We start from the raw sequence: 16,016 nt of genomic DNA on the forward strand, positions 1-16,016 counted from the left end.
TGCTTAAGGACAAAAAACCAAACACCACATGTTCTCACTCATAGGTGGGAATTGAACAATGAGAACACATCGACACAGGAGGGGGAACATCACACACCGGGGCCTGTTGTGGAGTGTGGAGAGTAGGGAGGGATAGCATTAGGAGATACCTAATGTTAAATGAAGAGTTAATGGGTGCAGCACACCAACATGGCACATGTATACATATGTAACAAACCTGCACGTTGTGCACATGTACCCTAAAACTTAAAGTATAATAATAAAAAAAATTGTCACTTGCTTCAGCATATTTCTATTCTGACTAATAATAAAATAGCCAAAATATATATAGTGCTATGTGCTACACATTGCGCTAAGCTCTCTCCTCTCTCTCTCTCTCTCTATATATATATATATAGAAGTGTATACATATATATACATATATATATGTATATATATACACCTTCCATATTGCTGTAGGGGTTTATATGTATAATATATTAATTGTATAATACTATTATACCATTATAATGTGTACTATTATAATGTGTATGTTACTGTTAAGGAAACAGAAGTCATTAAATTTAAGTAGCTTGCTCAAGATTGCATGATTATTATATAGCACAACTGGATTTTGAACTCAGGAAGTATAGCTCTAAAATTTGTGCTATCAACAAATAGAATACAGTTTCTCCACATTATATTTACTATGTGGAAGGCAGAATTAGACAATTCTAAGATGGCCCTAGATATTCCTGCCCTTTCCTATACATGCCTTGGAAAATTCTGTCTCCTGGTGAATATGGTGGAATATCACTCCCATAATTAGACTATTAATAAGTTGACTTTGAGTCAATCAAAAGAGAAATTATATGGGTGTCACTAACCTAATCAGGTGAGCCCTTAAATGGGACTGAGCCGTTACTGAAACCAGGCAGATTCCACAGTAGGAACATTCTCCATTGCTGGCTTTGAAGATGAGGAGTCTACGTGTTGGAGAATAGAAGGCAGTCTCTAGGGTCTGAGAGCAAACTTTTGTCATCAGCCAGCAGAAAAAACAAAAACAAACAAACAAAAAAACAAGACCTCTACCCCACAACTCCAAAGAACTGAATTCTGTCAATAATCAGTGCTTTTGGAAGAAGATCTCCAGCTCCACATGAAAATGCAGCCCAGAAAGCATCCCTTTTTCAAAACTGGTAGACACTTAACTGAAGACACTGTTAACCAGAGCCAGGCCAGGGTTTCTTTTTTTTTTTTTCTTTTTTTTTTTTTTTTTGAGACGGACTCTCTGTCACTCAGCCTGGAGTACAGTGGCGCGATCTCGGCTCACTGCCACCTCTGCCTCTCAGGTTCAAGCAATTCACCTGTCTCAGCCTCCTGAGTAGCTGGGTTTACAGGCACACACCACCATGCCAAACTAATTTTTGTATTTTTAGCAGAGACGGGGTTTCACCATGTTGGTCAGGCTGGTCTCGAACTCCTGACCTCATGAGCCACCCTCCTTAGCCTCCCAAAGTGCTGGGATTATAGGCGTGAGCCACCGCACCCAGCCCAGTGCCAGGGTTTCTGACCTACAGAAACTCTGATATCATAAATAAATATTATCTTGGTCCATGAAGTTTTAACTAATTGGTTAGCAATAGAAACCAACACAATATGTGTGATGTGTGGAACAGATAGGAGTAGCCTTATTTCAATATTCTCTTCATTGAGGTTTGCTGCCCATATATTCAGTCTTTTGGGGGAATACAGTCTCAGAAATGAATGTCTGCTGGGTCTACTTATTCATGTAGCTCGCTAACAATGCCTGAAAAACTAATTGTATGATTGAAAGAGAAGAAGGGCCCTACCACGCCCTGGGAAAGTCACCTACTACTCACTCCATGTTCTTTCAAGTAGTTTGTGTGCTACCCAGGTCTGCCTCTTTTGTTTATTCCTATGGTTATGAACACCTATATTAGTTTACTAGGGCTGCCATAACATAATACCAGACACTAGCCTACTTAAATAACAGATATTTATTTCTTCACAATTCTGGAGGCAAGAAGTCAAAATCAAGAGTTTGGAAGATTTGTTGTTTTTCTGAGGTCTTTTTGGGTTGCAGAAAGCTACTTCCTTTGTCCTCAAAGAGGTGTCAGTAATAGTTAGGATTCTACAGAAAAAGATAACCAACAAGAAGGAACGTATTATATATATATTAATTAATATTAATATAACTAACATTATATCATAATTTTTAATACAATTAATCAATAAATATATCATATAATATATAATATGTTAATTGGCTTACATAAAGATGGAGGCTAATATATATTTAATATAATTAATATATAATATACTACTATATTAATATATAGTGTATTAATTGGCTAATATATATATATCAATTGGCTCACATAAAGGTGGAGACTAAGGAGATTTATGATCTGCCATCTGCAACCTGGAGACTAAGGAGAGCCAGTGGAATTGTGCCAGTCGAAGTTTAAAAGCATGAGAACCAGAAGAATTGATGGTGTGAACAGATGGTGTAAGTTTCAACTTCAGTGCGGGATAAGGCCAATGATCCAGCTTAAAAAAACAGGAAGAGAATCTGAGTTCTCCCTTATCCCACCTTTTGTTCTATTTAGGCCTCCAGTGGATTGCATGACACCCACTTACATCCGGGAGGACAATATGTTTTACTCAGTCCCCTGATAGAAGTGCTAATACCATCCAGAAATACTCTGACAGACAAACCGAGAAATAATGTGTAACCAAATGTGTGGGTACTCAGTATCCAGGTGAAGTTGACACATAAAATTAAGCATCGTAAGTTCAGACTTCGTCACCTTGGCACTCATGCATACTCCTTAAGCCTTACTTAATCTACAAATAAAGACAATAGCAAGGTCATAATTCTGCCCAACATGATAAAACTATCCTGTGTACAACTTAAAATGCATTAACTCCTTTCCCAGAAGAGAAGATACAGCCTTTGAGTAATGTTTACTGTTCTTCTTCTCCTTTACATTCGTTAGGTACTATGATGTAAAAGTAGCATCATTTAAATATTATGATAATAAGCCAATACATTTTATGTTACATGACGAGGGAATAAGGGAGGAAGGAAATCAAAGATATTTCTGTGTGTGTGTGTGTGTGTGTGTGTGTGTGTGTGTGTGTGTGTATGCAAAAGAAAAAGGAATACAGGTAACTACTACAATCCTTTATTCTATAACTGGTCACATTGTTATAGCGGGTATTTACAACTACCTTCTTCCACTACACATTCTACATTCCCTTTCCTGTATCAAGTACCTCAACTGATTGTGGTTTTTCACCTGGTGAGAAGACCCGAATTTTTATTTCTTTTTTTTTTTTTTTTTTTTTTTTTTTGAGACAGAGTCTCGCTCTGTCGCCCAGGCTGGAGTGCAGTGGCGCAATCTTGGCTCACTGCAAGCTCCGCCTCCCGGGTTCATGCCATTCTCCTGCCTCAGCCTCTCCGAGTAGCTGGGACTACAGGCGCCGCCACCACGCCCGGCTAATTTTTTGTATTTTTAGTAGAGACGGGGTTTCACCATGGTCTCGATCTCCTGACCTCGTGATCCGCCCACCTCGGCCTCCCAAAGTGCTGGGATTACAAGCGTGAGCCACCGTATTTTTATTTCTAAAAGGTCTCAGCCATTAGTAGACCTACCTGAATTTAGTTGTTGAGATTTGCCATTGACCTTAATCAGTGGGAATGGTAATACTAAGATATGCCCTAAAAAAATCTCCCATATCCAAGACCTACTCTTCTTTACCTGCACTATGGAATAGCACAGTTCTCCAAAAGAACCATGAAATCAAGATCAGGTATCTTAGCCAGCACCATAACTCCCTTCTTTTTCTGTTGATTCAGAAGCATGAAGAGTAGAAAATTGCCAGGCAAGAGTCTGAATTTCCAGTTCAATGGAATGCTTCCCAGTGGAAGCATACATGCAGATTGGCCGAAAGAAGGCAGTGTAGCCGAAGTGGGGATCACAATCATTTGGACCATTTTTTAATGTAACTTACTTGTGCCTTCAGGAATTACACATATACCGCTTCCATTCAATGGAAGTGTTGCTATACACACCTAAATTTATGGCTTGATGGGTCAAAGAGCATCCACTTCATGATGGGCATCTCAGGTTGCATGGTGACTTGGTGACAAGAAAATTTGGGGAAGATATAAATGAATAGGCTTCTTTGAACATGACTCCTCTAAAATCCGGGAGGCAATATGAAGGATGGAATGTAATACCAGTATTCAGATAGAGAGTATTTAATTCATTCAAATGTATGTGAAAGGTATTTCTATGACATATCTACATGTCTGTGATATTTGACACTGCTAATTAACATGGAAATATTCAGCACAAAGTTAAGGTTCTGTTGGCTATGTCACGGCTTGGCAACTAACAGTTCTATGAGTTGTGTCTCATTTTATTATGAATGGGCAATTGAAGGCTGTGTAAGACAACAGAAAAAAGTCTTGATTTTTTAGGATTCAAGTCTTACATTCTACAAAAATCTAACTATATATACCTTTCAGCAAAACTCATGCTTTAGATATTGTGTAGAGCACATGAATATTTTTTTTTAAATCCTTGTTTTAAAATTCTGATCTGCTCCTAATCAGCTAAATGATTTTAGGCAAGTGACTTTTCAGAGTTTCAATTTCATTACATATAAAATAGGATTTAAGGGTACTTATTTCTAAGAGATATTATGAAAATGAGATAATGGAAAGATGCATAATATGATGCCTATACATTATATGTGCTCAAATTATTTCATCCCTATATAATCCTAAATATTTTTGTGGTTTTGCATATTTTCACATAATTATTGATAATTTTGCTTTTAGCTTTTAATGGTTGGCATAATAATGAAAACATTGTCACAATAGATAAGCAATGGCATTGGCACCCATCTTTTTGCCTCATAAAATAAATGAAATGCCTATTAAAAGAAAAACAGCAGAATAAAAGACTAGGAAAGACTGTAAAACTCTCAGATTAGAGGGGCCTAAGGAAAAAAAACTAAAATAATACAATATGGAATTCTACATTGAATTCTTGAACAGAAACGAAATACAATGCGGGATCATTGTTTCCTTAAAAGAATGCTGAGAAAATGAGTGAAATTCGAATAACCTCTGTAGCTTAGTTAGTAGTTTTGACTCATATTAATTTCCTGGTTTTGATACACATACTATGATTATATAAGGTGTTAAGATTAATGGAAGAGGGGTGAACGTATATGAGAATATTCTGTACTTTCAAAAACTTTTATCTGAGCCTAAAACTAGTTTAAAATAAAGCATTTTAAAATGTATTAGCAAAAAAACCTAAAAAATCCATAGCTTTAAAGGAAAGTTATTTTAGAATTTAAACTATGTTTGTTAAAAGAACATGGCTCAGGACACTTCCTTGACCTCACTCTAAGATCGGTTTACTGTATCAATATTGTGCAGACATCCTATAATACATTTCTAAAATGTGTTGAAAAAGTAACTGGTGTGCTCCTCCTAATATATAACTACTTTGAATTACACAGTATATACACAGGTACACATGCATTTTATGGGCAGTTCCATGGCTACTATGAATCATTATGGTTATAATTTGAGCCAAAGTCTAAATTAAATAATCTGGAGTCTTATAAGATCTGTGAACTCTGGGAATTATTTCACCCTACAAAATGCTTTGTAGGGTGACAAGCCAGGACTTTTTTTTTTTTAAATGAAAACCATGTAATTTCTATGTAACTAAATATAATTTTAAGCTTTACTAAATGCATAGACATCTAAGTAAGTGAGATATTTTAGGTTTCTTTGTAAGTAGAAATATTGAGCAATTTTAAGATCTTAGTATCTGTTTTTACTTCACCTTTATGCTTGCATTTGTGTTTACTTTTGTGTGTGCGTGTGTCTTTGTGTAGTTATGCTATAAATCAGCATGAGAAAATGCTGCAACCACTTTTTGGGCTGTGTCTCCCCCCAGAGGCCCACAGAGAGGAATCTGTCTGAACATTGTTTCTGGTAATTTTTGGTTAGAGTGATGAGTACAGATAGACACGGTGTTTATAGGTTTTTATAGATTAATAATATCATTAGTCTGGTGATAGAGATGCATCCAAATTTCTTGGATTTTCTTGAAGAAAAATGATCAAATAAACGAATAAAAATTAGTAGGGCTTTGTATATAACCTGTGATTTTGAGGATGATTGAAGTTTAATCTTAATTAATTTCAGAGTATATTCTTCCATGGTTCCTGATTTTGCGTTTTTGACAGCTTTTCTATTAACCTTAAGGTAAAGCTATCCTAAAATGTAAGACAAAACATATGGAACTTGCTCACTTAACAGTTTTTGTGGTAAAATGTTTTGGAAATAAACATTTCTAGAGTCATAGTATGCTAATATTAAATGTTGTTTTAAGTTGATTACTTTTTATACAATTTCAATTTTCTAATGATATAGCCAGAAAAGTAAATATTTTCAACAAATCCATCTCTCTAATCACTATTATCATTTAATGGTTACTTTGTGAAGGGAAATCTTTCCTTAAAAACACGTTGATGTATGAAGCGTGGGTTATAATACATCCTGCATTTAGCAACAATTGTATGAGTGTTTTAGTCCAAGAGTCTCTGTCATGTATTGAATCTTGATTCACTTCATGGCATAACATAACTTGATTTTACTTTTTATTAGTTCTCTTATCATTACTCCCTCAAACCTCCTGAATACTGAGCAGAGGCCAGCCCATCAGATCTGCCACTTTAGAAACTTAGGCATTTCAAAAGCAGCACTGAAAAAACAGCAAATCAGGTAGTACTTTCAATTTTGCACTGAGCAAATTACTTTTTAGAGGGGGAGCAGATAGCTCCTAGGATAGGTAATTGGATGCAGAACCTCTAACCTCCAGGTCGGCCTTTGCACCTAGCCTGGGTTAGTGGTGACAGAAAGCCATTAGCCTCTGACTGCTGTTTGCTGACCTGTGTGAAATGAGTTGATGGCTCCCATTCAGTTTCTAGCGGACAAGTGCATGGATCACATTTGGCATCCTTGTTGGTAGTTCCAGAAAAATAGAGATGGATTGAATAGGCTTTCAGGTTAAACTACTGACCCACCAGATTAGGACTGACTTTCTTTGGAGAGGAATTTTGCTCTTTCCTGGCCCACACTTCATGCTTACTTGTTAGGTACTAATGAAGCACTTAACGTGCTAAGAAGTATAATCCACTACTTTTAATACACTCAAATTTTCCATAAGACTGTGAATTGATGCACACTTGATATTATTTTCAAGCGTTGTTTTCTTATTGCTGGATGAATGCTTTGGAATCAACATAAAATTTTATAACTATTAGTAAAATAATTTAGTAATCAATAAATATATAATAAGTAATAAAATAAGAAAAATGGTTTTATTTTTAAAATTACTATTAAGTATACAATTACGTATTTTCACCAGCCACTATAATTTGAGCAGTATCTTTCCCTCAGAGAGCGGAATTACAACTCCAATTTCCTTGGCTCATGTTTTGGCCTCAGCTGGAATAATTTCTCCTTTCTATGGCTTCAGGCTCCATACTCTTACACCGATCCCAAATTAAAGTTCAATTTTCATAATAAACCCATCGAAGAATACTCCAATCATTCAAATTTAATTCCCTGTTTGCTGTCTAAATCACACAATTGAGCAATTCATCACAGTTTCTCTAATCTTCTTTTCTTATGCACCATAATCCCTATTATTTCTATCTTCCCTAACAGACTATAAGGACGTTGAAAGCAGGAATATTTTGCTTTATTTATTTGGTATTTCCTTGATTATCTAGCTGAGTAGAAATCCCACAATGTAGGCATTGGCCTTGTAGGATAAAATGTTATGCCATTTTTCTAGACCATTTATTTCTCACATAATCATAGAAGCCTATAAGCATTGTGACTTTTATTGATGTCACCTTTCCTTTAAATAGATAGATATAAGTATTACCCTAAGGGATGTAAAAAGCCATAGAGAGAACATATACCAGAAGATCATGCTTCTGTGTTTTTGTTCACAGAAACTTAATAAACCGAGGCAATATATAAACTGATAATCTCCCTGGATGCCACTTGCTTCATTTATAAAATAGATGTAAAGCGGCTGGGCGCAGTGGCTCATGCTTGTAATCCCAGCACTTTGGGAGACTGAGGCAGGCGAATCAGCTGAGGTCTGGGGTTCAAGACCAGGCTGGTCAACCTGGTGAATCACCTGAGGTCAGGAGTTTGAGACCAGCCTGGTCAACATGGTGAAACACCGTCTCTACTAAAAGTACAAAAATTATCCGGGTATGGTGGTGGGGCCTGTAATCCCAGCTACTCAGGAGCCTGAAACAGGAGAATCCCTTGAGCTTCGGAGGCAGAGGTTGCAGTGAGCCAAGATCACGCCAATGCACTCCAGCCTGGACAACAAGAGTGAAACTCCGTCTCAAAAAACAAACAAACCAACAAACCGATAAAGCACAAGTATTGCTTGTCGAACTAGATGGTTATGAGAAAAAAAATTAAGTGAGAATAGGTTGTGGGGAACAAAACTTTGCAAATAGTCAAGAGTCATATATATTTCAGAATTTTATTATTGTCTAAGTAATAAATATTTATTTATTTGATAATGCATCTGTTATGAGTTGAATTGTGTTCCCTCAAAAATTCATATGTTGAAGTCCTAACCCCAAGTACCTCAGAATGTGTCCTTACTTGGAATCAAGTTGTTGAAGATTTAATTAGTTAAGTTTAGGTGAGGTCATACTGGAAGAGGGTGGGCCCTTAATTCAATATGACTGATGTTCTCATAAAAGGATGAAACTTGGACACAGACATAGACACAGGGAGAATGTAAAGATGAAGTCACAGATTGGGGTAATGCTTCTACAAGACAAGGAATGCCAAATATTGCCAGAAAACCATCAAAAACTAGGTGAGAGGCATGGAACAGATTTTTCCTCACAGCCCGTAAAAGAAACCAGTGCTGCCAACACCTTGATTTTCGACTTCCGGCCTCTAGAACTGTGAAATAATAAATAGCTGTTGTTTAAACCTCCCAGTCAGTAACATGTTTTTACGGCAGCCCTACAATCTATTCAGCATTTTACATGAAATGAGTTATTTGTAAATAAATAATATAACCGCCAAGGAAAAGGATTGCTGCTTTTGTAAAACTTTGTTTCGAAGAACACTAAGAAGAAAATGAAAAGACAAATTACCAAACGAAAGAACATATTTTCAAATCGTATATGTGATAAAAGACTTGTAACTAGAAACTCAACAAATCAAAGACAAATAACCCAATTAAAAAATGGGCAATGGATCTAAATAGGCATTTCTTCCAAGGAGATATACAAATAGCCAATAAGTATATGAAGGCATATTCAGTATCATTAGCCCACAGGAAATGTGACTATAACCACAATGAGATACTGCCTCACACCCGCTAAGATGACTAGAATTAAAAATGACAACTGTAACAAGGAGAGTATATGAAGAAATCAGAACACATGTACACCGTTGGTGGAAATGAAAAAATAGTGTAGCCAAACAGTGTGGCAGTTCCTCAAATGATTAAACATAGAGTTACTATATGTTTTTAGGGATGTACCAAATACAAGTGAAGACATATGTCCAAACAAAAATGTGTTCGTGGATGTTTCTAGCAGTATTATTTATAATAACCAAAATGTATAAACAACCCCAAAACCCATCAACTGATAAATGAAGAAATATAATGGGATATATCCATAAAATTGAAACCTATCCAACCATAAAAAAGAATTTAAGTACTGATATACGCTATAACATGGATGGAACTTGAAAACATTATGCCAATCAAAATAAGCCAATTACAAAGAAACACGTATTAGCTCACTTATAAGCAATATCCAGAATAGACAAATGTATAGGGGGAGAAAGTAGAGTGGAGGTTGCTTAGGCTTTGGGGAGTGGAGTATATGGTGGTGATAGCTAAAGGGTACATACAATGTTTCTATTGAGATAATGTAAAATAGACTGTAATGACAGTTGCACTTACTTTAAATATAATAAAAATTAAATCACATAGTTATAATAACAAAAAGTTATTTTAAAAGGAAATACTCAAATACATTAGTTTTCCCATTTACCTGATTAATGGTGTCAGTTAAACCTCACCTATTTATCTGGCTTTTTCTCTGAATTTCTCCCATTTTTATCAGTTATATGGCCAATTCAATTTAGGGTTTCAATTAGGGTTAATATAAAACTTTTGTGTAGTAGACAAACGCAAGGTTGTAGTGAGCATTTATGGAGTACATGATTCCTAAATGCTATACATGTACATGTAATTTTTTTTCATTTTTAAATTTTATTTTAGGTTTAGGGGTACATGTGCAGGATTGTTACGTAAGTAAACTGTGTATTGTGGGGATGGTGTACACATTATTTATTCAATAAGTTAATAAGCATAGCACCTGATAGGTATATAAATTTTTTGATCCTCTCCCTCCTCCCACCCTTCACCCTCAAGTAGGTCCTGGTGTCTGTTGTTCTGCTGTTTGTGTCCATGTGTTCTTGTTGTTCAGCTCTCATTTGTGAGAATATATGGTATTTGCTTTGCTGTTCCTGTGTTAGTTTGCTTCGAATAATGGGCTCCATCTCCATCTATGATGCTGCAAAGAACATAATCTTTTTCTTTTTATGGCTATATAGTATTCCGTGCTATGTAGGTACCACATTTTCTTTATCCACTCTACCATTAATACACACTTAGGTTGGTCCCATGTCTTTCCTATTGTGCATAGTGCTGCAATATACATGTGCATGTCTTTATCATAGAATGAATTATATTCCTTTGGGTATATACCCAATAATGAGATTGCTGAGTCAAATGTTAATTCTCTTTTAACTTATCTGAGAAACTGCCATACTGCTTTTTATAATGGCTGAAGTAATTTACACTTCCACCAGCCGTGTAAAAGTGTTCCCTTTTCACCACAACCTCGCCAGTGTCTTATGTTTTGACTTTTTAATAATGCCATTCTAACTGGTGTGAGCCAGTGAACTTGTATTAATATACTAAATCTTCACAACCATGCTTCATGGCAGAAGGCGTTATAGTCAATTTTTTTTTTTTTTTTTTTTTAGAGAAGGAAACTGAAGCCAAGGGCACTAACTTCTTGTTTAATGTCATTCAACAAATAAGTGGTGAAATTGGGATATGAACCAAAGTATTCTGGTTTCAGAACACTTGAGATTAATCACTAGGCATAACTTTCTTTCAACTTGAACTCACAGAATGCAATAGCTTTGCTATAAACATGAGCAATGAATAACTTTCCATTTCAGAACATAAAAAGAAAAGCAATTCTCATTCATTAATAACAAATTAAACTTCCAAGACTTAATATTAACAGATATACTCACATATATAGAATATATATGAATATATATTCAACTCTAATTAAATATATATGAATATCTACTTATATATATATTCATGTATATTCAAATTGAATAAAATAATCTAAGAAAAGACAGTGAAAGGCCTAGATGGAAACTAAACCAACTAAACAAAAATATAGGATTCAAGATATTCATAATCTTGGATGGAAAGAGTTAATACTACATAGTGTAATTTCCTCCAAGTGAATTTTATATATACGTCGAACTAATAAATTGTTATTTTTATACATCTTATATGTCTTATAAAAGGAGAAATATTTGCAATCTCAGATGGTTTTATATAGACATATAAAATATATATAGACATATAGGATATACATGAATATATATTTATTCAATTCTGATTAAATATATATTCATGTATATTCTATGCATATTCAGATTGAATAAATATATATTGAACATATATACATATATATATAGAGAGAGAAAGGGAGAACCATCTGAAATTTAAAAATACTTTTAGGATTTTTTAATTGATTAAGGAAAGCTTATTTTCCAGATGACCCACAAGAGAAAATATACAGAAAAAGAAACAAGAAAAATTGGTGAAAAAATTTTAAAAACTATGAAATAGGACTAACTATATAGTAAACATTTTATAAAGCTTAAACTATGAGAACGAAGTGGTTTTGGTAGAAGAATACAGCGGTGGATAAACAGAAAATAAAAGAAAGAATCAAAAAAGAAACCAATTTTTATATAGTAATTTAGAATATGAAGAAGATGGCATTTCAAACTAGCGTAGAAATGAGTTAACAGAAATTATGTTGTGAAAATTGGAAAAATAAGTTAGAATTCACAAAAAATGTTTTTGCTTAAAAAGTATATATGAATTGAAAATTTGATTAAAGGGTCCGAATGTAAAAGTCAATGCTATAAAAGAACTAAAAGACAATATTGGATAATATTATTATTAACACGGTGACTTAAGTAAGACACAAAACTGAGAGTTGCTAAAGAAACATTATTAGAATTCTTAGTTTTCAAACTTGTACAAAAATAAAACCATAAGCAGTTGATTGAGAGAAAATACATTATAGTGGTGAATAGGCTGACTTATTCACAAATATTCATTTTCCCATTTTTATGACTCTTGTCATGACTTGGGGCATGGCCAGGCGACCTGCTTTGATAAGTAGTGTTTGAAAAGATTTAATGCATATGCTTTTCAAGTAGGGGTTTTAAATGCACTTATGTGATCACACTTCTTCTCTTGCACTTTTGCCACTAGCAGGAGAAAACTTTCCCAGGTAGCTAATGGTTTCTAGACTGAGGCATGAGGATGATTGCTAAATCTGATCTCCAGACTAGAGTCCAGCTCATTTATGACCAAGAAAAATTTATCAAACCCAGGCAACTTGCAGACCTATAATCAACAAAAGTAATGGCTGTTTTTGTAAGCCACAGAAACTCAGGGCTTGTTTACTTTTTTTTTTTTTTTTTACACTAGAAACCTGTTACATATGTACAAAATATTCAACACATATGTACAAAGTATTTAAAATAATATATACAACAAAGCTCCTACAAACCAACAGAAAAAACTAACTGTATAAAAAACCTGGCTAAATATAAAGAAAATATTACATCTTTCTGTAATATTTGAATATGTTAATGTTACCCCATTTGTTTAATGCTTGGGCAAATTTTATAAAAATAAAATGTGCAAATTGGTCAGATATGGATATTCTAAAACAGTGTTGTGAAATGTTAAATTATATGAGCTTCTGAGAATGTAAATTAACATATGCTATCAAAGTATCAAATATGCATATTATTTGACCCAGCAATTTACTCCTAGGAATTAAGAGCTCAGGAATATATGCATTTATATCCAAATATATATTTAAAAATATCCTTTGCAATGCTGTTTTTCCTAAGGCAAAAAGAGGAAGGGAAAGGTTTATACATAGAAGGACATATGAGGTAGACCTTTGAGAAACTGCGTGGAATTAGAGATATTATGTTGTTCCAGGTGCGGTGGCTCATGCCTGTAATCCCAGCACTTTGGGAGGCCAAGGCAGGTGAACCACCTGAGGTCAGGAGTTCGAGATCAGCCTGACCAACACGGTGAAACCCCATCTCTACTAAAAATACAAAAATTAGCCATGCATTGTGGCGTACGACTGTAGTCCCAGCTACTCGGGAGGCTGAGACAGAATTGCTTGAACCCAGGAAGCGGAGGTTGCAGTGAGCCGAGATTGTGCTACTGCACTCCAGCCTGGGCGACAGAGCAAGATTCTATCTCAAAAAATATATATGTATATTTCCTCACAAAATATGATTTTGTGAGGAAAAAAATTACATAACAATATATCTACTATGACTTATCTACTATGATTCTGTTAAGAAGGAACTATATGAATATAAAATGTTAGAGAAAAGTTAGAACGTTACATTAAAAACATTTAACAGTGTTTACCTGAGAGAAGTGAAAGAAAGTAGAGGATATGGAATATTGAAATAGAAGTCATAAATGTGTACTCTATATTTTTAGGGTGATTTTTTTTCTTCCTGAAAACATAAAAGAAATATTAAAAATTTAAGTTATTAAAAATGTAAGTGAGAAAAAAGTAAAAATAGGAGGGAATATTCTCCTCCTTATTCCTAAATAGGAAGATCATTACTTCCTAGACTCATTAAAGTGATATTTAACATATTGATTTCATGACAGCATTAGAATGAAAATATTGAAACTTATTAGAAACTGGCAAATTTTAATTCATGTGGGATTTATTAAACATATTTAAAGCTGAACAATTCCAAATATAGAAGTCATCAATCTGAAAAGTAAGACTGTAGATCATTTGTTTAAGGAAATCAGTCATGGTATTACAAAGACAATCTAAGCAGCATTTTTACTTTGGAAATTTCATTCCTGAAAGTTCTATGGGTAGCTCTGGACTAAAGAGTCATTATAAAAATAGGCTTTTTGGTAATCCTGTCACTTGATTGACTGTAAAATTAATAACACAATGGTGAATATATCTTCTTAAATGCCATCTGTTTTTTGGTTTTCAAGAAAGAGGCTAGAAAATAGAATTTTTTCTGGTTTGTTTTGTACAACACTACTATGAAATTTCTCTAGAATGTGGAAGTTACATTAAAATGTTGCAGATATTTTTCTCACATTAAATATTCAAATTTACTGTGGATTCCCTCATGGTTTTCAAATATTATCTTTTCTGACATCATTTTTCATAATGTGCTCCTGATCATAAAATCTTGGCACTCCTATTAATGTCTCAGGAAGCTGCTAAATTGTGCCTCTAACTTATGCTTTCTGGAAAACAAAGTATCTTGTATTATACTCATGGTAGTTAATGTCTATATTTCAAGATTATACTGGTTTTTATGAATCATGTTTTATATCATTAATAGTTCATATATGGTTACTCTTCATTAAAGTTCATAATTTAAATTTATTTTTCAAAGACGTGAAACGTCTGTGATTCAAAATACAATGATTGTTCTTGTGGCTTTATGCCTTGGTTTCTAAATTCATAAATTTTATGGCTCTATTTCCTTTGAGTGTCTGTATAATAGCTCCATCTCTATTAAGATGTATTTAAAAGAGGATATACTTACAAAAACAGGATGAGTAAATTTTTTTGTATTTTTTTCTTTTTTTTGAGACTGAATCTAGCTCTGTCACCAGGCTGGAGTGTAGTGGCGCGATCTTGGCTCACTGCAACCTCTGCCTCCCAGGTTCAAGTGATTCTCCTGCCTCAGCCTCCCAAGTGGCTGGCACTACAGGTGCGCACCACCACGATCAACTAATTTTTATATTTTTAGTACAGACGAGTTACTGTTGGCCAGGATAGTCTTGATCTCTTGACCTCATGATCTGCCCACCTCGGGCTCCCAAAGTGCTGGGATTACAGGCGTGAGCCATCGTGCTTGGCCAGAATGAGTAAATTTTTTAACCCATCCTTTTCATTTTGACAATATATCTTCTCTGAAAATTCTCTGGAAGATTACACAATTGCTTCTGCATTTTGAAGGAAATATTTGAACTATGGAATATGTATAATTTTTTCTTATAGTTTGTGACACACTATGTGTTAATTTTTGGGCAAATATTATTTCTCAAGATCAATAGTGAGTCTTTCTGAAACAGAAATGCAGAGACTTTTACCAAGCTGTGTAAATTATCAATTATTCACACCTCATTATTCCACTGGTATTTTTCTAACACAGAACATTTAACACTATTTCTCAGAGACTATTTCTTATAAGACTCTGTAAAATATCAATTTAATCCCTTCTAATAAATTTTATATTTCCAGATTACAATTGAATATGTTTTTTGTTTGTTTGTATGTTTGTTTTGAGACAGAGTCTCACTCTGTTGGCCAGGCTGGAGTGCAGTGGCACGATCTTGGCTCACTGCAACCTCCGCCTCCAGGGCTCAAGCAATTGTCCTGCCTCAGTATCCCGAGCAGCTGGGATTACAGGCGTGTGCCACCACACCCGGCTAATTTTTGTATTTTTAGTAGAGACGAGGTTTCACCATGTTGGCCAGGCTGGTCTCGAA

Source organism: Hylobates moloch, unplaced genomic scaffold (genome assembly GCF_009828535.3).
Source record: "Hylobates moloch isolate HMO894 unplaced genomic scaffold, HMol_V3 SCAFFOLD_4, whole genome shotgun sequence".
Classification (NCBI taxonomy): domain Eukaryota; kingdom Metazoa; phylum Chordata; class Mammalia; order Primates; family Hylobatidae; genus Hylobates; species Hylobates moloch.